At 43.2% G+C, this 13,352-nt stretch overlaps 2 long non-coding RNA genes across 2 annotated transcripts in view; one reads left to right on the top strand and one right to left on the bottom strand.

Annotated features, from left to right (window-relative positions):
• The window catches only part of LOC141726942 (uncharacterized), an 82,618-nt gene that overhangs the window by 42,112 nt on the left and 27,154 nt on the right, over positions 1-13,352 (bottom strand). The window lies entirely within an intron of this gene.
• On the top strand, positions 511-3,487 carry LOC141726903 (uncharacterized). The gene is made up of 2 exons (XR_012577846.1): positions 511-838; positions 2,793-3,487. It is a non-coding gene; the product is annotated as an uncharacterized LOC141726903 (long non-coding RNA).

The following is a 13,352-nucleotide window of genomic DNA, read 5'->3' as shown; positions in this document are numbered from 1 at the left end:
AACCATTAACAACAACGACCCGTAATTACCATAATACAAGCAGCAGTCCAGCAATAGTCGTAGCTTTTTTCCCACAGAAAAAAATCAGCTGAATTTTTGTTCATAACAATAGTCATTTTAATATTTGCAAAAAGCCAATCATAAAATACGTGCATTTTTCACACCAACCCCAAGGACTTCCCCTCGGTTTCCTCTAAAAAGTAGCCTTCGACAACAAAATCGGTGAATTTTGGCAGTAAAATCGAAAAAAACCAAGCAGACTATGCTCTGTGAGAAGTGGGGTGGGTGGGCGTGGTGGGGGGGGAGGAGGCAGATGGCAGACGCCATCATGCCCAGAGAGACGGCTTTGCCCTTCGTGGGCGTGTTCCACCATCCTCCTCGGGCTCCCAGAATTCCCTCTCCAATTCGTCGTTAACCTTCTGCCCATCAGACGAGGGATACACCTCTTTTGTGGGCTGACCCCGGTCTGTCTCCCTGCCCCTGCTCCCTGCCCACTCCCCAGGACGACACGCCCCCTCATTCCCCCTCCTTACTGAGCGTGGGAACCGGATATAGTACCCCGGAAGTGACCCCATCCAAAATGGCGGCGCCCGTATCGGCAGAACAGCCGCATCAAAAAAAAAGTTACTACTACACCCCCCAGTGTAGTCCCCAAAAATCTGAGGAAGAGTTTCATACACCAGGAGGCACAGATACCTAGCAAAGGATAAGAAAGGATGCAGTCCAAGAAGGAGAGTGGGAAATTGCATCGAAGCTGAAAGTGTTTCCTGCAAGATATACTGCAGGGGCTGTGCCCCGACCACAGTGGCAACAGACAACCTTTGCAGAATTAAAAGAGGTATGCAAAGCATCCTGTTTGTATGGGAGGGAATCTGCATATTTCAGAGGTCTGTTACAAGCCAGCTTTGCAGCAAATGTATTCACTCCTCATGATTTAAAACAGCTGTGTATATCTTTGCTGTCTCCAACAGAGTATTCTCTGTGGGAATTGGCATGGAAACGTTTATTAAATTACTTTTTAAGAGGTTATGCAGGAACTTCAGCTACTACAAATATAACTCTAGATCAGCTGTCAGGAGAAAGAACTCACACAGACCCACAGGGACAAACCAGGGTACTCGATAGACAAATCCTTCCAGATGTCAAAGAAGCTACAAAGGCTCCCTGTTGCAGGTGCCAGATGGGAACAAACCAGAACTAGATTTCACAGAAATAAAACAAGGGATGGATGAGCCATACATTAAGGGTTTGGACTGTTTAAAAATGGCACTGGATAAGCAAATTCCAATAGATCGTGCCAGACAAGATTTATTAAAATGGCTTGCAATCTCTAATGCAAATCCAACCTGCAAAAAAATATTACGCGCATTGCCACAAGACCCTGAGCCCACCCTAACACAGCTAGTGGATGCTTGCAATCGCCTGGGTACACCTGAACACACAGCAGCCATGCAGGCAGAGGTGCTAGCTGATGCCATCACAACAGCTCAGTTAAACACCCTAAAGCAGCAGGAAAAAGCTGTAAAAATTCAGACACAAACCCTAGCAGAGGCCCTAACAGCATTTAAAGGGGCAATTGAAAACCAACAGATTCCAAGGGACACGTGCTATTCCTGTGGTCAAAGAGGGCATTTTAAAAGGGAATGTCCAAGAATGCGAAGGAGACCACCTCCAAGAAACAGTGGATACAGAGGTCTCTGTCAAAATACTAACAGGTTTTGCCCAGTACAGGGTTGTCCATGCCATCTGCCGGGAAACGTGCAGCCGAGCACGGCTCAGTGGCGTGCCATGACACAAGAACCACTATACCACGGGCCAGAGACCACCATAGGCCACCAAGCACAGAACTGCAGCAGATCTTTGCGGGACTACCAAGCACAATGTCCCAAGGTACCAGACTGGAGCTGTCTACAGCCCAGCCAGTGATGCTAACAAATGCCATTGCTCACACAGTATCCACAGGACAGCTGGGACCATAACCACAACCACATCAGTTCTTAATAGTAGGAGTGAACAGATCCCATGCAGAAGGTTTCTATATCATTCCAACTGTGTTATCTGTCACTTGTTCACAGGAAATCACTGTATTAGCTTTATGTCCAGACCCTCCATGCTTTTTACCCAAAGGAATAACCATAGCACAAGCTTTTCTCCTACCAGAGTCACAGAGCAATACATCCCTCATGGCTTGGACCAGGCACATCAGCCGCGGGCGGCCTCAACTCACCTGTGCCCTGAACCATCACCCTTGTTGGCCTGTGTGGTAGTTGGACCGGAAATGAGATTTCTGGGATGCTGTGGTCACTGCCATCAGGCCACCAATGGATGCTCAGATTTTAAGATTGCCATTTGGTACGACCACCTAGGATTAGATCCGCCTCTGAGAAAACACAGGGGTAAAAACCAGAGCTGCGCCCCTGGCAAGCTCTCTTGGGACTTCGAGGGAAAGAGGTCGGGTCTCCCTCCCCCGTCCAGCTGCTGCTGCTGGGCGGGGGGAGGGGCAGCCTGCGGTAGGCCTGGGCCTGGACAGACATGGGGGGTGAAGAGGCCCTTGAGGATGGAAGGGTGGAGGAGCACCAAGAGACATCGGGCAGCCACCCCCCCCCCCCCCCCCCCAGAGGAGAGAGAGAGGGAGAGCCGGCATCTGAATTTGATAGCAGCTGGCCCAGGAGGAGAAGGGGGGGGGAGTGCGACGAGAAGGTGCCGAGGTGCCTGGCAGGGCAGTGTGGGAGTTCCGGAGCTCTGGGACAGGCAGAGACTGAAATTTTTAACCTTTTTCTTGCATGATTGAGACCTTGCAAATGCTGATCCTCCTGAAGCTGAATGAGAAGAGAGATAAGAGATAAGAAGAAATAGGCCACGAGGGAAGTGGAGAAGACTCTTGAGTGGGGGGAGAGATGATGGAGTGGCCTTTTGGCTGGACTTTTCTTGTGTGGCCATAGACTGAACCAGTTTTTTTCCTGTGACACAGAGACTGCATTTAGGGGGAGGCAGTGCCTCAGAACCAGGAGGGTTCAGTGTGGTTACCCCTCGACCCCAGGGGGTGAAAAATTTGGTGGGGACAGATGTCCCGAAGAAGAGACTGTGCCTTTTTTGGAGTGAGACAAGGCATCCTTGAAAGACAACCCTAGAAGCAGCTCTGGTCCATGCACAGTGGTGAGAGCACTGGGCATGGAAGGAAGGTGTCACGATGGCAAAGGACTTTCCAGGCAGTGCTGAGTGACATGGAAGCACACGAGGTTTCAACATGTTTCCAGGGGAAGCCTATGGTGCAAGAAAGACTCCTCTCCTCTTCATGAACTGAAGATTGAGTGTTCTAAAGGGTGGTGCTGGACTGAGAGTTGGTGATTTGAGGGAATGTACTGCATTGGGAAATTTGGTGGGGGGGGAGGAGGAAAATGCTTTTGTAAGGTTTTCATTTTCCTTATATTTCTTTTTCCTTCTTTTCTTGTAGTTTAGTTAATAAAGTTTTCTTTATTTCTAAGCAGGAGCCTGCTTTGCTTATTCCTGGTTACATCTCACAGCAGACACCAGGGAGAGGGTATTCTCATGGGGGCACTGGCATTGTGCCAGGCCTAAACCATGACAGCCTGATAGATACTGGAGCTGATGTCACTCTGATATTGAAATCAAAATGGCCACAGGACTGGACCATCGTACCCACCCTGGATCAACTGGCAGGTATTGGTGGTCGCTGTGAAAGCTACCGTCGCTTGCACTCAGTCACATTTGAGGGACCTGAAGGTTGTGTTGCCACCACAAGACCATTCATTGTAGGAGCTGATATAGTTCTTTGGGAGAGAGACATTCTCTTGTAATGGGATCTGAGAACAGAAACCAATTTTTAACAAAGGCTGTTGATGGATATAACACACTAAAACTCACATGGACATCTAATACACCTGTCTGGGTCAGCCAATGGCCCTTACCAGAAGAGAAACTTGCTGCGTTAGAGCAGTTGGTACAGGAACAGTTAAACAAAGGTCACCTAACTCCAACTACCAGCCCCTGGAACACTCCAGTTTTTGTAATCAAAAAGCCAAACAGTGGGAAATGGAGGTTATTGCAGGATCTCAGAAAAGTTAACAAAGTGATTCAAGAAATGGGTTCTTTACAACCAGGTTTACCTTCTCCTGTTATAATTCCAAAGCACTGGAAGTTAACTGTTATTGATTTAAAAGACTGTTTTTTTCAATATTCCTTTGCATCTAGATGATGTACCAAGATTTGCCTTTTCCATCTCATCCATAAATCAGGTGTTACAGGGCTCGCAAGGGTTGCAGGATGAAGAGAGAGGCGAGAATGTTGACCTCATGTTCAGAAGGCTTGATTTATTATTTTATGATATATATTACATTATGACTGTGCTAAAAAGAAATAGAAGGAAAGTTCTCAGAAGGCTAGCTAAGCTAAGAATAGAAAAGGAATCAATAATAAAGGTCTGTGTCCAGGCAGAAAGCAAGAACAGCTCTGCCGTGAGTGGTCAGTAAATCCAAACATCCACAGGAGACCAATCATGGATCCACCTGTTGCATTCCACAGCAGCAGATAACCATTGTTTACATTTTGTTCCTGAGGCCACAGCTTCTCAGAAAGGGGAAAAATCCTAAAGAAAGGATTTTTATGAAAAGATGTCTGTGACAAGAAGGCTCCTTTAAAAATCTATCATTGACTTACTCTCCCACAAGGCATATGGAATTCCCCCAGTATATGCCAGTGGCATGTAGCAAAAGTACTTTTCTCAGTTCATGCACAATACCCAAATTCCCTCATCTTGCATTATATGGATGATATTTTAGTAGCAGCAAAGGACCAAGCATCAATGCAGGAGACAACAGATCAGGTCATCTCAGCAGTGGAGAAAGCAGGACTCAGAGTAGCGAAGGAAAAAATACAGACACTTCCTCCCTGGAAATATTTAGGATACAGGATCACAGAACAAACTGTAACTCTGCAACCACTCCAACTAAGGACAAATCCAAAGACAGTGAATGAAGTGCAGCTAGTTGGGACTCTGAACTGGCTTTGTCCACTACTAGGCATTTCAAACAAGGACTTAGCCCCTCTAGCATATCTATTGAAGGAAGACACAGCTTTAAACTCACCACGATAATTCAACAAAGAAGCCCAAAATACTTTAGATAAAGTGATGCGAGCTATCCAATCATGCCAGGCTCATTGGTATAATCCTAACTTGTCTTCTTTGTTTGCAGTTTTAGGAGAGAATCCACAGCTTCACCGTCTAATATTCCAATGGGATCTAGAGAAGAAGGGCCATCTGATAATCTTAGAATGGGTTTTCCTATCATGTCAGCTGGGTAAAAGTATAACAACTTGCCCTGAAATTATATCGCAATCGATTATCAAGGCTAGATCCCGAATGTTTTCCCTTGTAGGAAAGGATTTTGCAGAAATCTTTCTGCCTGTCACATCTATCTATTTGGAATGGTTAATTCAAAATTCAGAGATCATGCAATTTTCCCTAGAAAATTTTACAGGAAAAATTTCAGTCAATCGTCCCAAACATGAGCTATTAAGTTCCTCTTTAAAATTAATTCATAAGCCCTTAAGAAGTCGTGCACTTCTAGATGCAATCACATTTTCTACAGATGGTTCAGGGAAGTCAAAAAAATCTGTGATTGCTTGGCAAAATCCAGAAACCAAAAAATGAGAATCAGATATTGAGGAAGTAGTTGGTTCTGCACAGATTACAGAGGTTAACAGCAGTCATACGAGTCTTTTCAAAATTCACATTTCCTTTTAATTTAGTAACAGATTCAATTTATGTTGCAGGTGTAGTGGAGAGAGCAGAAGGATTTCTGCTAAGAGGTTTCCAATGACCAGCTATACAGTTTACTCAAAAAACTAATCTTCCTTCTTTCCATTCAACACGAACCTTACTTCGTAATGCACATTTGTTCACATTCTTCTCTTCCAGGTTTTTTAGCAGAAGGCAATGCCATGGCTGATTTGTTAGCCATGCCAATCCAGAATACACTTCCTAATGTTATTGAACAAGCCAGAATGAGCCATGCTTTCTATCATCAAAATGCACCTGCTCTAGTAAGAATGTTTAACATCTCTCAGAATCAGGCTAAAGAAATTGTTCATTCATGTCCAGATTGCCAAAAATTGCCATACCAGCAATAGCAACAGGACTTAACCCTTGAGGCTTAAATAGCCTGCAGATATGGCAAACTGATATAACTCAATATCAGTAATTTGCATGGTTCAAACATATACACTTATCAATAGACATATTGTCAGGGGCAATTTTTGCTTCTGCACATCAAGGAGAAAAAAGTAGAGATGTAATTAAACATTTCTTACAAGCATTTGCATCCCTAGGTATTTCTCAAGAAGTCAAAATGGACAACGGACCAGCCTACATCTCTAACAAACTGCAGGAGTTTTTCAAAACTTGGGGTATCAAACATACTACAGGTATTCCACATTCTTCCACAGGCCAATCTATCGTAGAAAGAGCACACGGGTAACTGAAAAGGATCCTTGAAAGACAGAAGGGAGGGGCAGAAGTGCTTTCTACAATAGAGTGCCTGAATAAAGCTGTATGTTTTTAACTTCTTAAATAATTCTTTTATGGGGCAGGTACGACTGATTTTCAGACATTTCAGGAATACCAGTCAAGCAAAGCTTAAGGAAAGGCCACCAGTCTTCATCAAGAATCCAGAGATAGGACAGATTTCAGGACTCTATCCTCTTGTGACTTGGGGGCAGGGGTTTGCGTGCATTTCTACAAATGCAGGTCTTTGATGGGTCCCTGCAAAGAATGTCAAGACACAGGTACAGCCAATCCGAGAGCAGCAGAACACACCGGAAAAAGAATGCACAAACAACTAAGCGACAGTTGGAAGTAGAGACTGTTTTCTAAGTTTGCACTAGTTAAAATTGCTTAAAAGAGTGTTTTGTACTGAAAATGTTCTGTAAGTTGTTGTTGTGTAAAAAATTTATTAACCTACCTCTATGTTCAAATTATATATAGCCAGAAATTTGAGGCTTGCCTGGGAAAACACTTCACCAAAGTTAAGATAGAAGATTAGAACCAAATTTAAAAATTATTGGGATAACTACAAATTGTTGACAAGGATGAGACTTTTTCAGTTCATGTTCCTTTCTCCTCTTTCTTTTTAGATGTATAGAAAGGGTGAGATGTAGGAATGTGCCCCCTGTTGATGGAGTGACAAAACTATCCTTTGTCCCCTCAAAAAGGAAAGAAGCCCAGAAGTTTCTCTCCTTGATTAGGTGAAAAAGGCATCTCATAGGCCTGGGGGACTTCACCTCAAACTTAAGGATAGCTAATTGGACAGGAGCCAAAAAGTCCCACCTTGGCAATTGACTAGAAAAAGAGGAGAACAAAGAAACCAATCACTTTTGTGAGGGATTTTACCAGGAGCAAGAACCTCTTGCACCTGGATCGGTTTTTCTCTGCAAAGAGTTTGTTATTTTGCCTTTTATTAAACCTTTTTAGTTTTCAACACTGCAACAGAAGCCATCCTGCTGATTTTATGCCTCCAAAAGTAGCTGAGCTATCTTGGGTGAGAAATAGACCTCCAAGAGCTTATGAGACCTGGCTCGAGGAGGCTCCTATTACTCTGTGATACAAGGAAATGGGAAAAATGCGAGTGAGGAAGATCGCAGTAGTGAGGGTGAATCAGCGACACCGGTATCTCATCGGACTCCGTCAAAGCTTGCCCCAATCCTGTCTAAAACAGGAAAAGGCTTGGGCAGACAAAAGTGGACTGTGCCCCCTTGAGACAAGGAGTAGGAGCGGAGGGGCTGGTGTTTGTAAAGGTACCTTTGTCTCCTGCGGATTTGGTAATTTGGAAACAATCAGCTGGGACTTATAGGGAAAATCCTTATAAAGTGCCGAGGATGATAAAAATGATTATGAAAAATCAGAATCTGGACTGGGATGATATACAGGTAATATTAGATACTTTAATGGATTCTACTGAGAAAGAGATGGTGCTTAGGGCAGCCAAGGAAAGAGCGGGAGAAGATATCAGAAATAGGCTGGTGACAGGGACTCTAGATGATAATTTTCCAACCGAGGGTCCAGGGTGGGATCCTAATACACCCAAGGGTATGCAGAGGCTAAAGAAATATCAGGAGTGGGTTCAGATAGGGGTTCAGAACACTATACCTAAGACTATGAATTGGTCTAAATTGTATGAGGTAAGACAGGAAAAGAAACAATCCCCTACTGTGTTTTTGGAAAGGCTTTAGGAAGCAGCGAGACAATATACTGACCTCCAAATAGATAGAGAGCAGGAAAAAGTTCAGATTGCCCTTATCTTCCTTGGCCAGTCACAGAATGACATTAGGAAAAATGTTACAGAAACTAGAGGGAGGGGAATTAAGGAAGCTAGATAAACTGCTTGAGGTGGCCCGGATAGTTTATAATAACAGGGAGAAAGAGATTAACAAAAAACTGGGGCAAAGTCTCTTGGCAGTATTACAAGGGAATTCAAGGGGATGTGGTAGAGATAGTCGAGGCAGCAGGACTATGGGGAGGGGTGGGTTAGGCAGGGGCTGCAGAGGACCAGTCATGCAAGGGTTAGGCTTAAATCAGCAGCTGACTAGAATCAGAACAAAAATCAATACAGGAACCTGTAGTAACTATACAATTAGGGGATAAAGAAGTAAAATTCTTGGTGGATACGGGGGCCACGTATTCTGTACTAAATTATTTGAAAGGGGAAATTGGGAACAAGGTTTTAATGCATGAATTCTTATATGTGCCTGAGTGTCCAATTCCAATTTTAGGGAGAGATTTGTTGACAAAACTTAATGTGGCAATAACCTTTGAGAACGGGGAACTTTCAATGAAAATACCCGAGTCAAAGACAGGACAAATTCCAATGATAAAAGAAAAACCAGTTCCTACCATCCCTAGGGAAGTGGAAGATGCAGCAATCCCCTCTGTATGGGAAACAGATATACCAGGAAAATCTAAATTGGTACAACCAGTACATGTGGAATTAAAAGAAGGGGCAAGGGCTGTACAGGTCAAACGGTATCCTATAAAACCAGAAGCATGGCAAGGAATAGCAAAGACTATTGATAAATTCTTAATGTATCAAATTCTAGAAGAATGTGAATCAGAATATAATATACCAATATTCCCGATAAAGGAACCAAATGGTGAGTACAGACTAGTGCAGGATTTGAGAGCAATAAATGAAATAACTAAAGACATTTATCCAGTGGTTGCCAATCCCTACATGTGGTTGACATCAGTAAAAGAGATATATAAATGGTTTACCGTAACTGATCTAAAATATGTCTTTTTCTGCATACCCCTTGACAAAGAAAGTAGGAAACTGTTTGCCTTTGAATGGGAAAATCCAGGGAATGGAAGAAAAATCCAGCTCACCAGGACATGGCTTCCACAAGGTACAAGAACATGCCAACACTATTCAAAAAACCAACTGGCGAAGGAGCTGGAGATTTGGACTGAGAATGGGTCAGTACCGAGAGACCAATACCTGTTGTTGCAGTATGTTGATGATATGCTGATAGCTATAGAAGAAAAAGCAACCTGGATAAAGGTAATTATCGAGATTTTAAATTCACTGGGAATGGGAGGATATAAAGTATCCAGAGAAAAGGCACAAATTGCCCAACAGACTGTAATCTACCTGGGATGTGAAATCTCACAAGGGCAGTGAAAACTAGATACTAACCATATTTAAGCTATTTGTCCTATTCCAGAGCCCCAGAATCTACACAAGCTGCAGGTCTTCCTCAGGATGGCAGGGTGGTGTCTCCTGTGGATCATGGACTATGGACTAATTGCGAAACCCCTGTACAAAGCCCAGAAGACACAGACATTCACCTGGGGCAAACAATAGAAAGAAGCCTTCCTAAAATTAAAAGAAGCACTGACAACTGCTCCAGCATTAGGCTTACATGATCTGTTTAAAGATTTTCAGCTGTTTGTGCGTGAAAGGCTTTGCCTAGCACTGGAAGTCCTGACCCAACGTTTGGGAAACTGGAAAAGGCTGGTGGACTATTTTTCCAAACAACTTGACAACATAAGTGCCGGGTGGCCCCCATATCTGCGGGCAGTTGCAGCCACTGCGATGCTGATACAAGAAGCCAGGAAGCTCACTATGGGAAGGCACATAGATGTCTGTGTACTGCACATGGTAACCACTGTTTTAGAGCAAAAAGGGGGGCCATTGGCTATCTCCAAGCAGGATGATAAAATTCCAGGTAATCCTGACTGAGCAGGATGATGTCACATTAAAAACAACTAACTTTTTAAATCCAGCCTTGTTTCTAGGTACCACAACTGAAGAAGGCCCATTAGAACATGACTGTGTAGAAGTAATAGAGTACACCTATTCAGTAAGAGAAGACTTGAAAGATGTCTGGCTAGAGCAACCAGAGCAGGAGTTATTCACAGATGGAAGCAGCTTTGTGGAGAACAGAACCAGATACGCTGGATATGCAGTAACAACAATCAGTACAGTAGTGGGGGCAAAAGCATTACCACCAAATACATCTGCCCAGAGGGCAGAACTGGTTGCCTTAACCAGAGCACTAGAATTAAGTGAAGGGAAAAGGGTAAAAATATGGACTGACTCAAAATATGCTTTTGGAGTGGTGCCACGTACACAGAGCACTGTGGAAAGAAAGAGGACTAATATCTTAAGGTACGCACATTAAACATCAAGATGCAGTCTTGCAATTGATAAAAGCAGTACAAAAACCTGAACAAGTGGCAATCATACACTGTAAAGCACACCAATCAGGAAGCTCCAAAATTTGTGAGGGAAATCGAAAGGTGAACTGGACAGCCCGACAGGTCGCTTGAGAAGTGCAAACAACAATGGCATTGATACCTTTAAAGCTTAATGTATCCCAATTCAATTTGCCTCCAAAACCAAAATATTCAGTAGAAGATGAGAGATTGGGATGTTTGTTAAATGCACAAAAGAATTCAGAAGGGTGGTATGTAACTACACAACGGCAAATAGTGGTACCCCCCTTGATAATGAGAGAAGTTCTACAAATTAAGCATAACAAATGTCATTCGAGTGCAGAGGCATTGGTAAAATTGCCAAAGCAAAATTTGATCTCGGTGCAGATGTTAACAATGGCAAAATCAGTAATGTCAAAATGTGATATCTGCTTGAAAAACAACCCAGTGGCTAGATGACAGGCAGAGCTAGGAAGGATTCAGGTAGGAATAGAACCAGGAGACTATTGGCAGGTGGATTTTGTAGAATTACCAAGAACTCGAGGATACAAATATCTGTTAGTGGGGGTTGACACATTTTCTGGATGGCCAGAAGCCCTTCCCTGTCGCACAAACCAAGCAAAGGAAACAGTTAAGTGGTTACTACAAGAGAGCATTCCCAGATTCGGCGTGCCTCTAGGGATATCATCAGATAGGGCGCCACATTTTATAGCCACTGTAGTAAGAGAAGTAAGTAGATTGCTGGAAATAACTTGGGACCTCCACACCGTGGAGACCCCAATCAAGTGGACAGGTAGAGAGGATGAATCAGATACTAAAGAGACAAATCAGTAAAATATGCCAAGAAGCCAAGCTGCAGTGGCCACAGTCTTTACCAATAGCACTGTTGAGGATTCAGATAAAACCTAGGAGTGGAATGACAGTAAGTCCCTATGAGATATTGTATGGGAAACCATATGAATCTCCTGAACCTAACCCAGATGTACGTGTCACGGGAAAGCAGGAAGTATATAATTATGTTCTGTCTCTCGGGAAAACTTTAGCTCGGCTTTGGAGCGCCCTCATGTGGAATAGGCCACTGACTCTCGAGAACCCAGTTCACAACATATACCCAGGAGATGAAGTGTACATTAAGACTTGGAACCATTAAAAGAGAGGTGAAGTGGACCCTATCAGGTACTGTTGACCACTTTTACAGCAGTCAAAGTGGCTGAAGTGGATCCCTGGAAACACTACACCCGAGTGAAGAAAGTTTGTCCTGGACAGTGGACTGCACAAACTGTAGGACCAACAAAGCTGCAGATAAGATGTGTTTAACTGTTTCAAATGTTATCAGTCGTTGTGCCAATGCTCACTTTAAGGTTATTAATGTCTTTGGGATGTGAAATGCAAAAAGATCAACTAACCACTCTTCATTCTAGAATGAAGAGGGAGGTATAGGCAGAAACACAGATGATAAAGGTTTCCAATGCAATTCGGGCTGAGAATGAAATGATTGGATTAGTCAAAGACTTTGGCAAAATGCAAAACACCAGCAGAATAACTGCCTGTCTGCTAATACCGAAGGCAGCGGGACACCAAATAAGTTGGGGAATCATAACGTCAAAATTACCTGAAATACAAAAGAACAAAACAATTACATGTAAACAGGTACCGGAGTCTAGGCAAGTAGTCAGAGAAACCTGCAGAGAAACCTGGAAAGTAACAGGGGAGTGGATGAGGCCTCTGAGGAAATGGGACTGTATTTTAAGTCATGGCACGGTAGGACAAATCATAGAGTGGTGGGTTAAAGATCAAGACATCACAAATTGGGAATGCTTCTTGCCATACTATAAAAACATTAGAGAGAATATCACAGAGCCCACTATGGTGTGGAAATGCGAGGAAAAAGATTGGAAAGGTCATATGGAGCCCTGGGACAGTGTGTGGTCCATGAGTATACTTCAAAAATTCCAAAACATGGCAATCACTCCTTGGTGTATTAAATGGGAAGGCTCTGAGAATGAAACAGATCCAGCAGTAGCGAACACTGCTACTAGTAGTAGAATGAAGGCAGATAAAGTAAGTTGGTGGGCATGTAATAAAACTTATGCTTGCACTTCTGATGACAGAGATAAATGCCACCACTGGCAGTAGCCTTACAAATTGGTTGTGCCTGCAGAGGGATCAAGCACAAACAAGGCAAAGTAAATTATAAGATAATAGTGGGATGCAGTAAAAGTACAATCCGAAGTCCAGGACAATTTATATGGGCAACAAGTGACAGTACCTGGACAACACATCTGCTTGTAGACAGGAAAGTAAAAGAATCATGTTCTTAGTAATTTGGTTAGTTTACAGCATCCTAAAAGGAGAAATACAGAAAAAGACGTACTGAAACCAAAAGATAATGAAGGCACTGACACAGGACAAGAATCCACATCCATCATTTTCAGGTCCTCCAGTTCGTGACAGCATCCATGACAACATTTATAACAACCATGGATTTGAAGATGAACATCAAGTATAAACTCAGAAGCCGAAGGACTGCATCGAGTGAAAGCATTTACACTTATTGTAGTGAAGTGAAAATACTTTCAAAGGGGGGAATGATAGTATAGGGATAAAATGTTTCTAAAATCAT

Source organism: Zonotrichia albicollis, chromosome W, assembly GCF_047830755.1.
Source record: "Zonotrichia albicollis isolate bZonAlb1 chromosome W, bZonAlb1.hap1, whole genome shotgun sequence".
NCBI classification, from domain to species: Eukaryota; Metazoa; Chordata; class Aves; order Passeriformes; family Passerellidae; genus Zonotrichia; species Zonotrichia albicollis.
This window is presented reverse-complemented; position numbering and strand designations above follow the sequence as displayed.